We start from the raw sequence: 12,547 nt of genomic DNA on the forward strand, positions 1-12,547 counted from the left end.
CAATAATTTCAAGATCATATACCACCTACAGCTATTCTGCCTCTAGGGGTGGTGTGGGTTTCCAGACTGAAGAACTCCATTGTGTTGGAAATTAGAGATGATGATTTTCTTGAGTTTTGTGTTGGTTAATAGCCAGATGACATAGTTTTATTCTGAGGCTTGTTAGCCAGATACATGCAAAGGTAGATTCTCTTACATGATCATATGAAAGAGAATACACAAACTACTCAAAAATATTTTTAGTGTGGGGCAGGTTGGGTGGGAAGATGGGCAAGAGTGGCCATTGGAAGAGTTTTCTCTAAGACTTTGTGGAGGTTCATTCTCACTCCAACAGAAGTGAAATAGGACTTTCTTCCTCTTCTCTCTCCCTCTTCTACTGCACTTAGAGCTTTAGCTGACTGTTAGGCATGTAATATATTCATTGCAAGCATAATCGCCACAAAGAATGTAAAGATGCCAAGGACACATGAACAAATTAGAGGTTCTTAGTCAAATCCAAAAGAATATATACCTGATAATGGCTTTGGCTGACATATATTTTTATATTTTATAGCATGTTCACATTTGCCAGTGGTTAGCAAAGATTAAGCTTGCCAAACTTTAATGTGGTACAAATGCCATGTTCAAGGCAAAGTAAGTGGACTGTTACAGGATCTGGCAAATCAAAAGCATTATCAACAGCTGTGGTTTTCATATGCTTTGTGAGCCTGGAATAATAAAGCACATGTGCATTTAGAGTGGCTATTAATTCTCACATTAATTTTTTAAAATATGATTTATACTCACTGGTAGTTTCATATGGTATTATAGTTATAATCAACTTCTGGTTAGATGTGATAATAGCCAGAAAGCAAAATTGATTGAGTCCCAGTTAATTAATTAATTAAGGATTTATTGAGAGACTACTATGTTCAGGGTCAATCCAAGAACTTTATATGTGGAATAAGAATACTTCCGTAGGGAGCACCTGGGTGGCTCAGTCCGTGAAGCATCTTGCCTTGGGATCGAGCCCCGCATCGGGCTCCCTGCTCACTGGGGAGCCTGCTTCTCCCTCTTCATGCCCCACACCCCCGCTTGTGCTCTCAAATAAATAAATAAAATCTTAAAAAAAAAAAAAAAGAATACTTCCTCAGGTCTAGCTATCAACACTCCTGCTACCACTTCTGTGCTATCATTTCCATGCCATTGGGGACTGGGGCCCCAAGCTAAAAATTCTCCCCAGGTAGGGTTGCCAGATTTAGCAAATAAAAGTACAGAAAGCCTGGTTAAATTTGAATTTCAGATAAACGATGGGGAAAAAAATCAGTGGAAGTATGTTCCAAATATTGCTGGGGTGGGGAGTACTTACATTAAAGATTATTCGTTGTTTATTTGAAATTCCAATTTAATTGGACTTCCCGTAGTTTATCTGGCAACCCTATCGGGGAGCCTTCCTGTGCTGCATGTGTGGGAGCGAGCCACAAACCCGGATGTCCTCCAGCTTCTCCACACCCATCCAGGTGTTTGAGGCTCTGCCCAAGGAAATGAGGGCAGAGAACAAAGACCCTGGTGTCTGACTTCCCCTCCTCCCCCCCTTTCTCCCTTGGACTTTCAGCTTCCTCCACCTCCTATCCTCCTTCTCATTACTCCAGGTAGACTTAAAACTCTATAATCTCGTCAGTCTTCCTGATTGGGTTTGCTCAAAAAACCTGGGTTTCAAGATTACTATCCTGCTGCGGATTTAGAGATCCTATTTGGACGTCAGCAACTAATACTCTTTAAATCATTTCGCATTCCTGCTACATTACTCCCCTCCTTGGTAGGTAAATGGCTGAGAGGTTACCCAGAAATGCAAAAGAGAAATGCATATTGATGTATTTGTGAGGGGAGGTATTTTGTCTATTAACTTATACATATATTTTAGCTTCTTGTCTGTCTTTTCCCTTTCCTCCCACCCCAACCTAGAATTTAATCTCCATGAGAATATGGACCTTGCCCTGGGAATATTAAAACAATACCAGGCACATCGCAGCCACATAGAAAGTATATGTTGGCTTGAATGAACAAACTCTCATTTTCCAGTGAGGAAAATGAGACTTAGGAAGTTAATTGGCCCAATTTGCACAGCAGAGCTGGGCCTCATATGCAGATCTAACCAACCAGAGAGCCCTAACACTTCAGACTTTAATTTGAAAAAAGCAAAAATAAGAATTGTATTTCTTTACTTCCTGAGCTGAAAAAAGGGAACTTTCCAACAAGAGCAACAACACCAACAACAAAAACTTTAAGGGAAATAAAGAAAATCTCAAAAGCATAAAACTATTATGCTTATAAAGTACTACTTTCTGATTCTACAATAACCAACAAGCTCTGTTCTATTCCCCAGAACAGAGGAGTGATCTGAAGGTCTGATGCAAATGCCCTGATCTTGAAGTAATGGTTTCTTGGGCCACCCGTAACCTTTGCAATGCCTTTGTGTGAGTTAGAAAAAGATGCTCCTTTTGCTGACAAGGCACAGCACAACTCCATGGCACACAGCTTGATAGGGGGAATGCAGGCTGAATTTCGGGCTCCGTTTGCCACCTTGGCCAGACACCTTCATGGAGTGAACAATCCACTCCTCTGTAGGCAACAGCTCCTTTCTTGGCGTAGCTGGCCATTGGTCCAGAGTTTGGCTGGAGGAGTAGTTAAAAGTTGGAAAATTCTTCTTTCCTCTCAGATCTTTGTCTGTTTTTTTTAACCACCTGCTCTCTGGGTATCTTATTGCCTCCCTCCCAACTTGAACTGGGATTCTCTCTCAGGAAAATTAATCAAAGACTTCCTTCCATTCCCCATATCCAACCTCAGTCAGTCAGGGAAGGACAAAGTCTCCCCCCATCCTAACGCCCTCCCACTCATGTCTTTCAATTGCCCATTGATGTCCAGAGCAAGGTGACTGATACCCTGGGCACCAGTGAATAACCTTGCCTTTCCCAGACCAGGTCAATGGTTCTATTACGACTTAAGCTTTCTGTGGTAACTCCCGAAACACGGTGAAGCGGTCTTCAACAAGTTCTCCTCAGAAAAAACAATATAGAAATACCTTGACTATACCATTTTAGGTATAGTCTGTAAGCCCATGTACAATGTGTGTGTTTGTGGGTGCTTTCTTACATATATAGATGAAAAGAGTAGCTAACAACTTAAGTTTGGAGACAGAATGATGTAGTGGAAAGCACCCAGCTTTCGAGCAAAGCAGATCTCTGTTAAATGACAGCCCAGCTCTTACCACCAGTGTGACTCCGGGGAAGGTCTTTCATCTTCCTATTCCTCAGTCTCCTTGTTTACAGAAAGAGACTAAGACTTAAATTGTAGGGCTGTGCTTTAGTTTTCTAGGCCTACTTTAACAAAGTACCACAAACTGGGTGGCTTAAACGGCAGAAATTTATTCTCTCACAGTTCTGGAGATTGGAAGTTTGAAATTGAGGTGTTAACAAGGTTGGTTCCTTCTGAGGGCTCTGAAGGAAGGATCTGCCCCAGGACTTGGCCCTTAGATTGTAGATGTCTCTCTTTATATTCACATGGTGTTCTCCCCATTTGTGTGTCTCTGTATCCAAATTCCCCCCTTTTATAAGCATGCTAGTCATAATGGATTAGGACCCATCCTAATGACCTCACTTTAACCCAATTACCCCTGTAAAGATCCTATGTTCAAATAAGATCACACTTTGAGGCCCTAGGAGTTAGGATTCCAAAATATCTTTTTGGAAGGAACACATTTCAACTCATAACAGGTTCCTAAAGGAATGAAATATGGTAACTTATTTAAAGCACCTAACGGAAATCTTCAGTTACGAGAAGTACTTAAATAGCAATTGTATATGTACTATTAATGGTTTTACCTTCTGTACTTTGTAATGATCTTAGAAATACATGGTCTCTCTGGGATTAATAGACCTATAAAGAGAGGGTCTATATGGGGAAAATATATAAATATACAGAATATGTCAGACATAAGAATCAATTATTGAGAATAAAAGGCTTTATATTTATTTTTTAAGATTTTATTTATTTGAGAGAGTGCAAGAGAGCAAGCAGAGGGAGAAGCAGGCTCCCCCCGACCCAGCACTCAAGGATCACAACCTGAGCCCAAGGCAGCTGCTTAACTGACTGAGCCACCCAGGCACCCCAAGGCTTTATATTTATGTATGTGTTTGGGGTGAAGCTGGGAAAGAGCATGGATATAGGTAGATGGTGAATGAAGGGCATAGAATTTAATTATCCAGATTGATTGATTTTGAATTGATTAACACTGGGTTCTACTTCACTTTGAAAACAGAGTTAAAGAGAGATACAGAATGAAAGTTTACCCTTGAACAATGTAATTTGTGTCAGAAACAGTCTGAATCATTGTGTTTTAGAGCACACAGAGTCATTAGAGAATCAGCCAGATTCTTATGAGAGAAAAACTCGAACTATAATTATTCTACAAACAGCGTTACTTGGAAAATGTTTACTATAGTAACATTTTCAAGCCTCTCTGGGATTTAAAAGTGATATATTTTCTGGGGCATGTTTGGTTTTAGAGTGTTATTTGAAGAGAAATTCTCACTGTTAATAAAACTAGAAAGGAGAAAACTGTATTTGCTATTTCATGAAGAGAGACATCTCGTTTGATCTTGAACTTTTCCCTTCAGGATATCCTCCATGGCAGCGGGTAACTAAGACAATGCAGTGGAATGCACGGCTGAGAGGGTGAGTCTTCGAGAAGATGAAGGGTTATTATGTAAGAATCTGGTCTCCATTAAGAATAGAACAAGAGGAAATATGTTTGATTTGCAGAAGGAAGAGTTTAGGCTAGATCTAAATACTCTCTGAATTGGTAATCAGTAAAATAGATGCCCAAGAAAGGCTAAGTAATACCATTCCTAAGAAGATCTGTAAAATTATGACAGAAATTGCATTGTTAATAGTTTTCAAAAATCATAAGGACTTATGGATATTCTATCCAGCATATGAGATTTGCATTACCCTAGGCAATTTTTCAAAATAACTCTTTTCTAAATAATCTTTCTGATTACTATTACTCAGTATATATGTATATTTTAAATATTTTTTCTTTTCTTTTTTCTTTTTTTATTATGTTATGTTGTCACCATACATTACATCATTAGTTTTTGATGTAGTGTTCCATGATTCATTGTTTGCGTATAACACCCAGTACCTACCCTCTTTAATACCCATCACCAGGCTAACCCATCCCCCCACCCCCCTCCCCTCTAGAACCCTCAGTTTGTTTCTCAGAGTCCATAGTCTCTCATGGTTCGTCTCCCCACTATATATATTTTTTAATGGATGGTTGAGTTTGATTAAATTGATCAATTTGAAAGTCAATTTTAGTGTTATAAAAGCATGGTCTTATAATTTTCCCACTCAAAGGTTTCCATTGAAGTCAAGTCAAAGAGAAATTGAAAAGGAAGAGAGTTTTAAATCTTAGATTTAAGATCTAAATCCTGATTTTCCCAGGAAGAGTGTAGATTTCTTTGAGGATAGGAATCTGTCTTCCTCCTTCCCTCCCTCCTTCCCTTCCTTTTCTTTCTCTCTCTCTTTCTTTCTTTCTTTTCTTTCTTCTTTCTTCTTTCTTTCTTTCTTTCTTTCTTTCTTTCTTTCTTTCTTTCTTTCTTTCTTTCTTTCTTTCTTTCTTTCTTTCTTTCTTTCTTCTTTTCTTTCTCAAAGCTGATTCCAAAGAACCTTTCTTATAAGGAAGCATTCATTCTATTTGTTTTGGAAAGTACCAGAAAACTTATGAACAATATTTGTGAGAGGTGTACAGAAGGGGGTGCTGCACTCTCCATATTGATTGTTTCTGTTGATAAAGGCCAGCAGATAATTGCACAAATCTTTTCACTGTGCCTAAGAAGATAGCCTAAGAAGATATTTTCAATGTAAGTCTATAAGGGATCAAAAGTGGTTACCAAGCAAGTCCATTTTCAGAAGTGACTTCTTTTTGACTGTTCTGGATTTATTTTTTTGCCAATCTTGTTAATAAAGGGTTGAGTTTTAAGGCTATGAAAGTACAGGAGACATATTTTTGGGTCCATGAAGGGCAGAAATTTGGATTAAAGGCTAAAATAAAGAACCCCTGAATGACTATACATCTGTGAAAGAGAACTGAAAATGTTTAGCCTCTCCCAAAGGAAGGCTTAAAGGAAACTCTTTTGTTTAGCCTGATCTAATGGGGAAGGGGGATGGGAAGGAAAATCCTGAGAGTCTGAAAAAAAATATGAAAACCTCAGGCTCCCCTCACTCAAATTTGAGGTTTGAATTTACACCCTCTGAAAGGCCTACATTCTCCAACAAAATAGTATAAAAAGCAATCTCAGGCTAATAACAATACTGATGTCCTCAATAAAAGTAATTAAAAGTCTTCTCTAGAAAGACATATTTTCAACCCTGCATAGGATTCCTCTAGATAAAGTGCCACGAAACATGAACTCAGAGTTCTAAATTACAAGAAACATGAAGAAACAATCCAGAATCATTAACAATGATAAATTTCTTAGACCCTAAGAACTTCGGAAATAGATTATAAAATACTTAAAACTATTAAAGAGAAGAAACAAACACTACTAAAATATTTACTAAGAGTAATTTTTCTGGCCTAGAAAAAGGGTTAATTTGTGTGTTCTTTCTCAGGTTGTTTTACTTATGAAATAACGCAGGACCAGAGTTCTGCTTATGGGCAAAAGCGTACTCCATGTTATTTGCAGAACATTCCTTCTTGCATATGCTGGGTCTCCATGAGCAAACCCACCCGGGAATAGGCACAGCTGCTAGCCTTCAACAGCAGGCCAGTGAGCAAAGAGAAGGTCAAATTTGTACTCCGGCTGAAGTCAAGTTTGGAAAGTAGACTAATTCCAAAAGGGTGGAAAAGAGTGGGAACCAAATAAAAGAGAAGCAAGACAAAACCAGTGAATTTAGGAGGTGGAGGATGTGGTGTTCCTTAAGGCAGGAGAATACCAATGGAAGATGAAAGCAACCCTTCATAGATCACCTTCAAAGGGGACTGCGGTTTGGGGCAATATTCAGAAATGTTGTTTTGGCTATGAAGTGAAGCCAGACCCCATGAAAGAAACCTAATTTCAGAAGGAGACTGTGTCTCCTAGGATGTGAATAGGAGATTTTATTTTATTTTATTTTTTAAAGATTTTATATTTAAGTAATCTCTACACCCAACGTGGGACTCAAACTTACAACCCTGAGGTCAAGAGTCACATGCTCTACCAACTGAGCCAGCCAGGTGCCCCTAGTAGATTTTAATCTCTAGAACTATACATTTTTGACTAGGCTTGGTTTCTCCTGTCTCTGGCTCAGGAACGTCTGTCCTTTGTCATATTGCTGTTGGAGACAAAACTATCAGAGTCTTCTGTGTCAACTGATAAACTTCCAAATGAATGGGACAGAAAAGTTTCTCAGAACCAGAATTGGGTCTTAATATCTTATCTTAATATGATTTAATATAATGTCAGGTCTGTAGGTAGCATGTCATGATGAAAGGAAGTCATGTAATGGCTACTTACACCCACAATCAATTGCTTGGAGCTTTTTGGGACCTGTTTTTAGAATAAGGACTGGAATAGATAAAATTAATTCAAACTGCTTTGCTTAAGAAATTTCCAGATTTCTGGAACTGGAGGGTGTTATGCTGAGCGAAATAAGTCAATCAGAGAAAGACATGTATCATAAGACCTCACTGATATGAGGAATTCTTAATCTCAGGAAACAAACTGAGGGTTGCTGGAGTGGGTGGGGGGGGGTGGGAGGGATGGGGCGGCTGGGTGATAGACACTGGGGAGGGTATGTGCTATGGTGAGCGCTGTGAATTATGCAAGACTGTTGAATCACAGATCTGTACCTCTGAAACAAATAATACATTATATGTTAAGGAAAAAAAAAAGAAAAAGATAGCAGGAGGGGAAGAATGAAGGGGGGGAATCGGAGGGGGAGACGAACCATGAGAGACGATGGACTCTGAAAAACAAACTGAAGGTTCTAGAGGGGAGGGGGTTGGGAGGATGGGTTAGCCTGGTGGTGGCTATTAAAGAGGGCACGTTCTGCATGGAGCACTGGGTGTTATGCACAAACAATGAATCATGGAACACTACATCAAAAATTAATGATGTAATGTACGGTGATTAACGTAACAATAAAAAATTAAAAAAAAAAAGAAATTTCCAGATTTCCAGACAGGAATCAGCTGTCTTCATGAACAAAATCCAACTCAACAGTAAAAGCCAGATTAGCATAACTTGATGGAGACACTCCTATTAGTTGGACATTGTGGTGTTATAAAATGAAACATTCTAGTTAAATAGGGATAATTTAGAGCCAATCCCCAAGGAATCTGGAAAATCATCAGGCAGTTATTTTTAATTCTTTCCTTCCTCTCTCTCCCACCCTCTCTCCGTCCCCCACTCCCTTCCTTTCTTCTTCCCCTCCCCTCCTCCGCCTTCACCTCCTCCCTCTCTTTCTCCTCCTCCTCCCGCTTCCCTCTGTCTCTTTCCCTTCCCCTTCCTTTCCCTCTATCCTGGCTGTTCCTTTTCTCTCAGCACCCACCTTTGCAGACAAACTTCTCTCCCCACTCATCGGCATCTTCCACATGGTGGCCTCAGACCCGCTCCCAAAGTTGACTGGGCTGTAGTCTGTGTTTCACGCTCAGTCTGTGTCAGGGGTTACAGTCAGATGCCTCTTCCAGCCCGAGGTAGGCATGGGAGGGGTAGATAAGCATAATCTTAAAAGTAATAAAGTTTCTTTCTATCTCCTTGAATATAGAGTCATTCTTTGTCCCATGGGGTAATTTTCAAGCTACCCTGTGTATTTAAGAGCAGTCGGTATCACCGGGCTCTTGAGATGATTCAGTTTCATGCAACACTCCCCTGTTTCCTTCAGATTTTGTTGAAGCTGGTGGTTTTTGTTACAAGTCATAGTGAGTCTTTCGGGGGTTGAGTGAGGGATTCTTTTCCTAACAGTATGCTTAAGGGCAGAGGAGGATGTTCCTTTTACAGATATCAGGAAACATGAAAGAGAAACAGTTAGATCTAATCCTTTACGGATAGAATTCTCTTTTTCTTCCTATTTCACTTGGATATGTTTTTTTTTTCCCCAGCTTTAGAAACTAACAGATAAAAAAGCAGTTTAAACTTAAGTAGTGCCTTTTTTTTTTTTAGAACAGCATTTACAATCCAGTTTGTATGTTCTGATGAATATTATATCTGAAAAAATAAGGAATTCACACTACATACACTTTAGAAATAGTTAATTAAACAAAATAAAGCAGGTTTCTTTACTGCAGGACTTTTCAGTTCCTTTAATATGCTAATGGGCATTGTGACACTTCAAGAGTGGATTATACTTTTCTGAAAATTATTTGACCATCAAAAAAAGCATAGTCCTGGAAACAAAAGCTTTTAAACTTGTTTCTGCCAATGCAAGTTTCACTGCTCTCTTGACTCAAAGGATTGTCTGAGGCTGTGCTTGATTATGATACTATCCCCCTCCTCTACTCCACTTGGTGATGCAGGGGCCAAGACCTTGGAAACCACATTTTTCTTTAGTCATCTGGCTTCCTTTTGGGATGCCCTTGAGAGAGACTGGGCAGCAGGAGGAAGGGAGAGGGCTTTTCCTTCTTCCTTTCTGTTTGCTGTTTCTAGATATCGCCCTACCAGTGGCCTTTCACTTGGCAGCAATAATTAGTTTCTGTCTTCAGCTTCTCTCCACACTCCCAGAGCCTCATTGCAGTCTGAGGTGAGGTAGCAGGAGCCCCAGGTAGTGGCCCCTTGGGAGTCAGAGCTCCAAATGCAAGAGGCCTCTCCTCAAAGCACCCGAGCCAACCATGGCTTGCTTGGCAGTGCCCCACCCTAAGCCCTGGGTCCCGCCTCGATGGGGCCCTCCCCCACCTCCCAGTTCTGGCCATTCCAACCTCTTCCCTAAGAGTAGAAAGCTGCTTGCTACCTAACTCTGTTATCTTAGTGTTCCTTTGTGCTGTTTTTGAGCCCTCCAACGTCTGCAACAAATTTCCCATATCAAATTCTCTCTGTTAAAATACCTAGTGTGGTATCTGTTTTCCTGACTTGACCTCAATGGAACAATGCACATGAGGGCTTCCCCTCCACAGGAGTGCCTTTGGAGATGGAGGGAGGCTGGGAGAGTGGGTAGAAGAGACAGTGGAGGAAAAGCCTTGAATTCTTGCCTTGAATCTAAAGCAATAGTTTTCAGACCTTAGAAATTCAAGTGAACTCAAAGAAGTTTCATTTTGAAAATTTCACAGCACCCCCTGAAATAATAGGATACATTCTGGAGTGTTAGTAAAATAGAATTATGAATTCTTTTTTCACCTATGAAGTTACTCAGCGATTTTAGTAAAAATGTAATGAAATGTAACCTTTCTGCAGGGCCGTATTTGCCATAATTTTAAACACAGTTAGCCATCCCAAGACAGTGGGAAGAGGTAGTGTGACTTGGTAGGGTATTGGAATTAGAATATTGAAAATGTGAGCATATGTTCTCATGGAATCTCTAGGGATACATTTAAAAATACTTGGTTTAAAAAAATAACCAAATCTCTGGGTCTCAAATTTGGCCTATCATTAGAATCATCTGGGAGATCATTAAAATTACAGATTGCTGAATTGGACCCCAGGAGCAGGGTCAAATTCAGACTCTACTGGGTTAGGCCCCTGGAACTGTTATTTTTGGGAAACCCCATGTGAGCGAGGGATTCTGGTAATAGACAGGTTTAGGATCCATTATTATATAGAATAAAAATTTCCTATTTTTTTTTTTTTTTAGAACTTAGATTCAAAATTCAGTGTTTGGGGTTGTTTTTTTTTTTTTTTTCCCATTAAAAGTCTGAGCTAGGAGCCATGGTGCTGACAGTCTCTCTATCCTAGCAGGGGGCATTGGGGAAACCCCGGGTTGGAAGAGACAAAAGGCAATGGAGCTTCCCTCCAAGGCTGATTTTTGAAGGGCTTTTGATCATCTCCACCCAGTGTCAAAGCCAATCATGGAACCTCAGAGCCAAGGCGGTTCTGACAGGTTGTTTCCACACCACGACACCATTTCTGTCTGCTTGTTGGGGCTGCAAGGGGGCGCCTGCTGTCAGGATGCTGAGATTCTAAGTTATAAGTGGGCCTTTCACAATCGGTGCAGAGGTTTTTTTTGCCAAGTCGTTACCGTCCTGGGATTCTAAGATATGGTGGCCAGGCATCTGACTTTTTTTTTTTTTTTTAAGATTTTATTTATTTATTTGACAGAGAGACACAGCGAGAGCAGGATCACAAGCAGGGGGAGTGGGAGAGCGAGAAGCAGGCTTCCTGCCAAGCAGGGAGCCCGATGTGGGACTTGATCCCAGGACCCTGGGATCATGACCTGAGCCGAAGGCAGACGCTTAACGACTGAGCCACCCAGGTGCCCCCAGGCATCTGACTTTTGAAATAAACAGCCATCTGTGTCCACAGATCCTGCCAGGAACTTCTCAGATAAATGAAATAAATGAAAGAACATAGCCAAGGCGAGCAGCAAGGAGTCTCATTTAACTTGAGCTAGGGTCCATTTTCTTGCTTGGAGGGCCTCAGTATTTTTTTTTTTTTTAAGATTTTATTTATTTATTTGACAGAGAGAGAACAAGCAGAGGGAGAAGCAGGCAGAGGGAGGAGGGAGAAGCAGGCTCCCCGTGGAGCAGAGAGCCCGATGTGGGGGTCGATCCCGGGACCTGAGCCAGAGGCAGATGCTTAACCGACTGAGCCACCCAGGCGCCCCTGGAGAGCCTCAATATTTTTTAAAAACCTTTTGCGGAGGGCTCAGTCGGTTAAGCGTCTGCCTTCGGCTCAGGTCATGATCCCAGGGTCCTGGGATCGAGCCCCAAGTCGGGCTCCCTGGTCGGCGGGAGGCCTGCTTCTCCCTCTCCCACTCCCCCTGCTTGTGTTCCCTCTCTCACTGTGTCTCTATCTGTCAAATAAATAAATAAAATCTTTAAAAAAAAAAACTTTTGCGGAAAAGGGGCAATAAGGCATCTATCTGGCAGTGCAAATCCTTACTCCCTCCCTGTGTGCCTCCTAGTTACAACTAGCAAAGTTGAGGAACTCAGGAACTTCCTGCTCAAGGCCAGGGGAAAGGATGCGAAATCTGTTAAGATCGAGAAAACCGAGGATAACGTGGAGTTTGCAGTTTAGTACAGCAGATACCTTTACACGTTGGACGAAGGAAAGGCAGAAAAACCGACACAGTCCCTGCTCCTAGGTTGCACAGTGAAGGAGCTGAAATAAACCAGACATGTTGATTTAACTGTATTATAATTTGTTTAATTCAAACAAACGAATAAATCATTATTTTAAGGGGTGGAAAGGATCCTGTTTTCCAATTGCTCCAGTTGGCCAATCACAGCGGCATCCAGTTTGGATGAATACTGTTGGGTTCCCTGGGATCACGGGCCCTGGATTTGATCAGGGAACTCACCAGACTTGCAGCTTTTCAATCGTGGAATCTGTTGACACAAAAAATCCTCAGCACTTTGGATGATTCAAGTGCACTT

The 12,547-nt window shown here is 40.9% G+C and overlaps 1 pseudogene; it reads left to right on the top strand.

The window, feature by feature from the left end:
• The first annotated feature begins 1,289 nt into the window (after positions 1–1,289).
• Positions 1,290–12,296, top strand: LOC123847799 (large ribosomal subunit protein eL38-like; annotated as a pseudogene).
• The last annotated feature ends 251 nt before the right edge of the window (positions 12,297–12,547 follow it).

The sequence above is a fragment of the Mirounga angustirostris genome, unplaced genomic scaffold, assembly GCF_029215605.1.
Source record: "Mirounga angustirostris isolate CCGP_5_RB_7025 unplaced genomic scaffold, mMirAng1.0.hap1 SCAF_2, whole genome shotgun sequence".
NCBI lineage: Eukaryota > Metazoa > Chordata > Mammalia > Carnivora > Phocidae > Mirounga > Mirounga angustirostris.